Source organism: Thamnophis elegans, chromosome 2 (assembly GCF_009769535.1).
Source record: "Thamnophis elegans isolate rThaEle1 chromosome 2, rThaEle1.pri, whole genome shotgun sequence".
Lineage (NCBI taxonomy): Eukaryota > Metazoa > Chordata > Lepidosauria > Squamata > Colubridae > Thamnophis > Thamnophis elegans.
In genome coordinates, this window is record NC_045542.1 from 2,984,719 (window position 1) to 2,992,910 (window position 8,192).

Here is an 8,192-nt window from a genome sequence, read left to right on the forward strand (position 1 = left end):
GGGTCCGGATCTCTGCGGGTAGCTCGTTCCATAAGGCTGGTGCAGCTACAGAGAAGGCCCTCCCTCGGGGGGCTGCCAGCCGGCATTGTCCGGTCGACGGCACCCAGAGGAGGCCCAACCTGTGCGATCTTATTGGTCGTTGGGAGGTGAATGGCAGGAGGTGGTCTCTCAGGTAGCCAGTGACAATATTTGTGAATCCCTAGGTATGGCTTGTATTATAAAAAGTTGTCAGAATGCCTACAAATCCTTGCACACAGCTAGCATAGCTCTTCCTGTCCATTGGGCATGATAGTGTGTCCTTAGTGTAGGATATGTAGATGAACAATCTAAGGGACAGATTGGGGTTACTGAAAGAAATCCCTTCCTCTGAAGGTTTTTCATTGCTATCTAACCAAGCAGGGAGGTAAGAACTTCCCAAGTAAATGTGAGGATGATGCAAAGACTGCAAACAAGCTCTTGACCTGGGGAATTTCTCCCTCGGGAGAAAACACCTGCTTGTCAGGTTAACACTTTACCTTCCATGCAACAACAGGTATTTTTCTGACACAGTGTACTCAGGAGTCCATCCTCCTTGCTTGGATAGTAAAAGTTTGTGCAATGATTCCCTAGCAGGTCAAAGAAAAACTAAGAACAATTTAGTGTTGCACATACAGTATATATCCCATCCAGTGGTGGGTTTCAAAAATTGTTCAAACCTACTCTGTGGGTGTGGCCTCCTTTGTGGGAGTGGCTTGCTGGCCATGTGACCAGATGGGAGTGGCTTGCCGCCCATGTGACCGGATATGAAGATGCCGACGACACTTGTCAGAACCACCTTAAATTACCCCACACACAGCCCTGGCATGCATAAGAATAGGATGTAAACTTGTTTTTGAAAAGGCATCTTTGGTTTGCGTTAAAACAACTTCAACACACGCAATGTTCTGATTGCACCACAAACGCAGTAGTCATCCTTGCCTTTCACAGAGGCACTGAGTTTTATAAATAGGAGCATGATAGTGTAGAATAATCATCTCCAAGGACCAGTGGTGGGTTTCAAAAAATTTTGGAGCCTCTTCTGTAGGTGTGGCCTGCTTTCCGGGTCCATTGGTGGAACCTCTTCTAACCGGTTCGGTAGATTTGACGAACCGGTTCTACCGATTAGGTGCGAACTGGTAGGAACCCACCTCTGATCCTATCTTTTACAAGCTGTTTCCCAGAGTGATTTTTACCATATTAGGATAAAACTCCATGCCTAATATACATCACTTTAAAGATATGGTATCTGAAAAGCAGCATAACACCCATTTGATAGAGGACAAAACTCCTAAAGAACTGAGACATTTTTCTTTTTTTACCATTCTCAGACATAGAGAGCAATAATAAATAGTCCTGTGAACATTAAGGCGAAGGTGTCCCATAGACATGGAAACAATTTTCTACAAAACATGGTGCAAGTTGGACTGTCTCCTTGCACTCAAACTAGTACAATATCTCCATCTCTTGTCAGGTAATGAAATAACCGCATGAAATCTTTGTCAGTTCCTGTTTTCTCATATGAAAACAATTTGAAGGATCCTGTTGATAATCTCTGTCTTGGAAGAAAATTGGACAACAACAAATACTTGCTAAGAGCATCTTAATTGGGGGGGGGCAGTGTTGGGTTTCTAACCGGTTTACTACTGGTTTGCTGAGCATGGTCGTGCGCAATTGAATGAAAATTGGTCAGAAAAAAAAAGGGAAAACAGCTGAGGAGCGGCAATTCAAGCTGAAGTCCAAGTAAATTATACCGACAGCATTCCTCTGGTCCACTAATTTTGTCCCTTTGTCAAAGAATGCAATAAGAATATTCTGGCATGATCTGTTTTTGACAAACCCATGTTGGCTTTTGGCTATTACTTTGTTTACTTCTAGGTGTTTGTTTATTCATTGCTTGTTTATCTTTTCCAGACTCTTCCCTGGTATTGAGGCCAGGCTGATAGGTCTGCAGTTTGCTGGATCTATTTTTTTCCCCTTTTTTGAAGATGGGAACCACATCAGCTCTTCTCCAGCCCTCTGGCAGTTCCCCGGTGCTCCAGGATCTCTGAAAGATATCGTTCAGTGGTTCTGAGATCTCATCTGCCAGTTCCTTCAGACCCCTGGGGTGTAATCCGTCTGGTCCTGGTGATTTAAACTCATCTAGGGTAGACAGGTGCTCACTTAACATTTTCTCCCCTATTTTAACTTGTGTTCCTAATCTGTTTTTTTGTGGTGCTTTTTTTGATAGGTTGGACTGTTTTTTCCCCCCTTGTGTAAAGACAGATGCAAAAAATGAGTTCAATAGTTCTGCTTTCTGCCTGTTGCTTGTCACCTTCTTGCCACTTTCTCTCAGCAACGGACCAATTGTTTCCTTAACCTTTTTCTTCTCTTTAACATGTTGGAAGAAGCTTTTTTTTTTTTTTTTTTTTGCTATTTTTTACTTTTGGCGCAAGCCTTTTTTTCATTGTGAACCTTAGCTTTCCTCACTTCATCTTTACAGGCTCGGGCTAGTTGCTGATATTCTGCCTTAGTTATGTGCTTCCACTTTTTATACTTATCCTTTTTGTCTTTCAATTTGTCAGAGAGTTCTTTATGCAGCCATGCTGATTTCTTTTGGGAGCTGTTGTTTTTCTTCTTCATTGGTATTGTACTAGACTGGGCTTTTATAATCTCACTTTTCAAAATTCCCCAGGCTTCTTGAGTTGTTTTCCCCTTGAGGATTCTCATCCATGAAATCCTTCCCAAGCTCCCTCTAAGTTTATTGAAATTAGCTCTCTTAAAGCCCAAGACTCTAGTTTGACTTTGTTCTACTACTTGTGTTTGCATAATGTTGAATTCCAATATTGCATGATCACTTGCCCCCAAGGTCCCTGTAGCTTCAACACCTTCTATAATTTCCTCTCTATTAGTGAGAATTAAGTCCAATATGGCTGATCCCCTTGTTCCCTTCTCTACTTTTTGGGAAACGAAATTGTCTGCTAGGTTTGTTAGGAACCTGTCGGATCTTCCACTTGGTGCAGAGTTTGTCTCCCAGTTGATGTCAGGGTGGTTAGAGAACTATTGATATATCTTTTAAAATGGGGAAATGAATATTTCTATCAGTATACAGTATATTATTCAGTAAAGTTTTAACTGTTACAAAAATGGATAAATAGATGTAAGAGTATCTCTATACATTAGTATGTATAGAGCCGAGATGGCGCAGTGGTTAGGGTGCAGTACTGCAGGCCACTTCCGCTGACTGTTATCTGCAGTTCAGCGGTTCTAATCTCACCGGCTCAAGGTTGACTCAGCCTTCCATCCTTCCGAGGTGGGTGAAATGAGGACCCGGATTGTTGTGGGGGCGATATGCTGACTCTGTAAACCGCTTAGAATTTTTAGAATTTAGAATTTTAATGAGCATTTATATGCCGCCCTTTTCCCTGAGGGGACTCAGGGCGGCTTACAACAATGGGGGGAAGGGAGTGCAAGACAAGACTTAAAAGAAAAAAAATGTGAGTAAAGAAATTAACTATAAAAACACAACATTCACTCAACATTCGGGCGGGGTGAGAATAAATCCTATCCCCAGGCCTGACGGGATAGCCAGATCTTGAGGGCTGTGCGGAAGGCCTGGACTGTGGTGAGGGTGCGGATCTCCACGGGGAGGGTGTTCCAAAGCGTCGGAGCTGCAACTGAGAAGGCTCTCCTCCGCGTAGTCGCCAGTTGGCACTGACTGGCGGATGGAATTCGGAGGAGGCCTACCCTGTGCGATCTGATGGGACGCAGGGAGGTAATTGGCAGGAGGCGGTCTCTCAGATAGCCAGATCCACTACCATGGAGCGCTTTATAGGTGGTAAGTAAGACCCTGAAGTGCACCCGGCGATCAACAGGTAGCCAGCGCAGCTCACGGAGGATCGGTGTTATATGGGCGAACCGTGGTGCGCCCATGATCACTCGCGCGGCCGCGTTCTGAACTAGCTGAAGTCACCGGATGCTCTTCAAGGGCAGCCCCATGTAGAGCACATTGCAGTATTCCAGCCTAGAGATCACAAGGGCTCGAGTGACTGTTGTGAGAGCCTCCCGGTTCAGGTAGGGCCGCAACTGGCGCACCAGGTGAACCTGGGCAAATGCCCCCCTGGTCACAGCCGACAAATGGTGGTCAAAACTCAGCTGTGGATCCAGGAGGACTCCCAAGTTGCGGACCCTGTCTGAGGGGTATAAATTTTGCCCCCCCAGCCTGATTGATGGAACGCTAGCCGAATTTTTGGGAGGAAAACACAACAGCCACTCGGTCTTTTCTGGGTTGAGCACTAGTTTGTTAGCTCTCATCCAGTCTTTAACAGCCTCAAGGCCCCGGTTCATCACGTCCACCGCTTCATTGAGTTGGCACGGGGCGGACAGATACAGCTGTGTATCGTCCGCATATTGGTGGTACTTAATCCCGTGCCTCCGAATGATCTCGCCCAGCGGTTTCATGTATATGTTAAATAGCAGGGGGGACAGGACCGAGCCCTGCGGCACCCCACAGGTTAGGGGCCTCGGGGACGATCTCTCCCTCCCCACCAACACCGACTGCGACCTGTCCGAGAGGTAGAGAGGGCTGAAAGCCCTATGAAGCGGTATATAAGTCTAACTGCTATTGCTATTGCTATTAGTGAATGTACATTTCCAAGTTTCTTTGCAGATTGCATTTATTTTTTAAAAAAAGTTTGTCTTTCGGTATTGCAAAAATAAAAGTTAAACTTTTTAAAAGTTTTCCCCAAAGCTATATTTATATTCCCAATGCATCTAATTTTAGTTTATTTAAAAAAAAACAATTCCTTTTTTTCTGAAGACCAAGTGCACAGACATTAGGAGGTTCAACTCAAATGCTGTTGCTTGTACTGCAGTGGAATCTATTATTGTTAGATCCATTTTGTTAGATGTGCCCTCTGATGGTTTTCTTTGATATTTCTCTTGGAAGTCTTCCTCATCCCAGCAGCTGTTTCGGAAGAGACTCAGTCACCTGTGGAAAAGCCAATCAGCTTCCTGGTGTCCTTATTTCTCCCCAGCAAAGACAGCTCATAAAAGTAATTATAATTCAATTCAATTCAATTTATTGAACTTGTATGCCGCCCTATTCCCGGAGGGACTAAGGGCGGCGAACAAACACACGGGGAAGGGGCCATACAAAACACACAAGACAAAAACAGAGAACAGAGACAATTTAAAACTACTCAACAGACGCAGCAATTCGAGCGGGGGCCGGGAACTCATCAGCTCCATGCCTGCCGGAACAGCCAGGTCTTGGCGGCTTTGCGGAAAGCCTGAAGGGTGGTGAGGGTCCAAATCTCCACGGGGAGATCGTTCCAGAGGGCCGGAGCAGCCACAGAAAAGGCCCTCCCCCGGAATCTATTTTTGTTAATAGATGGATATAATATAATATAATGGAGTAAGTCTTCTGCAAGCTTTCCAGTTTCGTGGCTAACTAGTCCTTTGTTTGATTTATTATCTTGCCCAAACCCTACAAGGCCAAGAAGCCTACGGACAGCTCCATGGGCTGCTCAAAAGCTCCTCCAGACAAGGGGGATCCTGACATGTTTGAGAGCTGAAATAATTTGTTTCAGGATTTGTTGCTGTGAACTTCAAATCACAGTTATCCCAAGCACATACTGTAAATGGGCTACCCTATTTCGGCTGCAAAACCCAGACAACCACTAGAGGACAGCAGATTAACTCTTTATTCTCATTTACAATAGTAGTTTCTGCATTTATGCAGCCCAAGAATGATACGGCATATTTCCCATTCATGGAATCAATCCTCCCTAAAGCAGGCTGCCGTGATTTTCTGCAGCATGGACTGGAATATTTTTTTCCTGGGGAAATATTGTTTCAGAATATTTTGTTTGAAGAAAAGAATAATCCAAAAAGCACTTGGCCGCTTGTGGCCAACGCAGGAAGAGTTGTAGGGACCTATTAAAAATACCCTGGATCAATTCTACCTGCATTCTCCTACTGAAACTACTCCAGCAACACAGCTAATATATTTCCAGATTCCCAATTCACAATGCGACAGAAAATTTCCCTGGCAGATTAGCAATTTCTCTTTGTTGCAACTACTCAGGTTTTTGTGTGTGAGTGTGTGTGTGAACAGACAGACAAAGGGCCTATAACATGCACTGAAACCCTGCAGAGAGGATGATGAGCCGAGGTGGCGCAGTGGTTTGGGTGCAGTACTGCAGGCCACTTCAGCTGACTGCTATCTGCAGTTCGGCGGTTCAAATCTCACCGGCTCAAAGGTTGACTCAGTCTTCCATCCTTCCGAGGTGGGTGAAATGAGGACCCAGACTGTGGGGGCGATATGCTGACTCTGTAAACCGCTTAGAGAGGGCTGAAAGCCCTATGAAGCGGTATATAAGTCTAACTGCTATTGCTATTGCTATAATCTACCAATTTTGTCAACCCCTGGAACAGTGTGAGATTTTGTTTTATGACACCAGGATCCATGTAATTCTGGTATTCAATGCTCTTTTTGCATTCTGCTGTTAGTCAGCTGGTGTAAACAAAACTTATGCTTGCTGTTCTCAGTGTTCTGTGCTTAACAGAAGATCATGCTGACTTCAAAACTGCTTTTAAAGAAGCGCAGTGCAGAAATGGGGATGGCCTTCGTGTGCCATATCTGTGAGAAAAGGGAGAGAAGGGGAAAGAGAGGTATAGCAGCAAAGCTGTGAAGCAGAGAGGTTAATGGCTCGATCTTCATATGAAATTATTTTGCAAGGAAGATGTCCTGGCTCTGATGCAACCAGTGACTTCTTCCACTGATTCTACTCACTGGTACATTAATCTGACAAATGCTTCTAGACTCGTGCATAGCAATTATTACAAAGGCTGTCAGGGGCTTAAAATCTTGGTATCCACCCTGAAAGGATACAAGATCAGAAACCCAGTTCAGTGACTTGAAACCTGTTGTCACCCCCTAACCCATAATACTTCCAGAGGCATCTGTGTATGGGAGTAGACTCACTCTGTATGGGATAGTGATCACAATGATGTTTTGCTGCTTATGAATTCCCCGAGGGGCCTGTCTGGCGGTTGTTGGAAGCAGAATAGTGGCCTAAAATAAAAAGACTGGAAAACCAGATGTGGCCCATGAACCAGAGGTTCTTTATTCCCCTTCTATTCTAACTTGTAGGAGTGCTTTAGAGTTTCAGATGAAAGTGCTTATGGCTAATAAAATCAGGACGATGGCTGGCATACAGACTGTAGAATGAAAGAGAAAAAAAAGGAAATGATACGAAAGTATATATGGGTTTGTGGAAATACCATCCCCAAGAAAACATAAACTGAGATTTGAAAGAGACACCTATAAGAATAGAAAAAGAAAGGGAGGGGAGAAGGAAGGAGATGAGAGGAGGAAGGAAGTAGAGAAGGGAGGGAAGAAGGAAGGGAAAGGAGAAGAGGGTGGAAGGGAGAGAAAGAGAAGGAGAGACAGTAGGAAAGGAAGAGGAAGAGTGGAGGAGAGGTAAGGGAAGAAGAAAGAGGTAAGGAGAAGAGGGTGGAAGGGAGAGAAAGAGAAGGAGAGATAATAGGAAAGGAAGAGGAAGAGTGGAGGAGAGGTAAGGGAAGAAGAAAGAGGTAAGGAGAGGTGGGTGGAAGGGAGAGAAAGAGAAGGAGAGATAATAGGAAATGAAGAGGAAGAGTGGAGGAGAGGTAAGGGAAGAAGAAAGAGGTAAGGAGAAGAGGGTGGAAGGGAGAGAAAGAGAAGGAGAGATAATAGGAAAGGAAGAGGAAGAGTGGAGGAGAGGTAAGGGAAGAAGAAAGAGGTAAGGAGAGGTGGGTGGAAGGAAGAGAAAGAGAAGGAGAGGAGGGAGGAAGGGAGAGAAAGAGAAGGAGAGAGGGTAGGAAGGGGAAGAGAGACGGTAAGAGTAGGGGAGAGGTAAGGGAAGAAAGAAGGGGAAGGAGAGGAGGAAGGAAGGAAGGAAATAGAGAAGGAAGGGAGGGAGAAAAGAAAGGGAAAATAAGGTGGTGTTACAACAGGCGCTAGGGATGGTAAACAAATCAACCCAAACTAATTATAACCTTTTAAATGGAATAACAAAAGTATAAGAATGGCAGAGGAAAAGAATAACTATGTGAATGTATACCTATAATTGTATGTAAGAGAATAAATGACAGTAAGAATATAAAACACAATATAGGTAAACAATATTTTGGTATAAATAGCTAAGTATAAA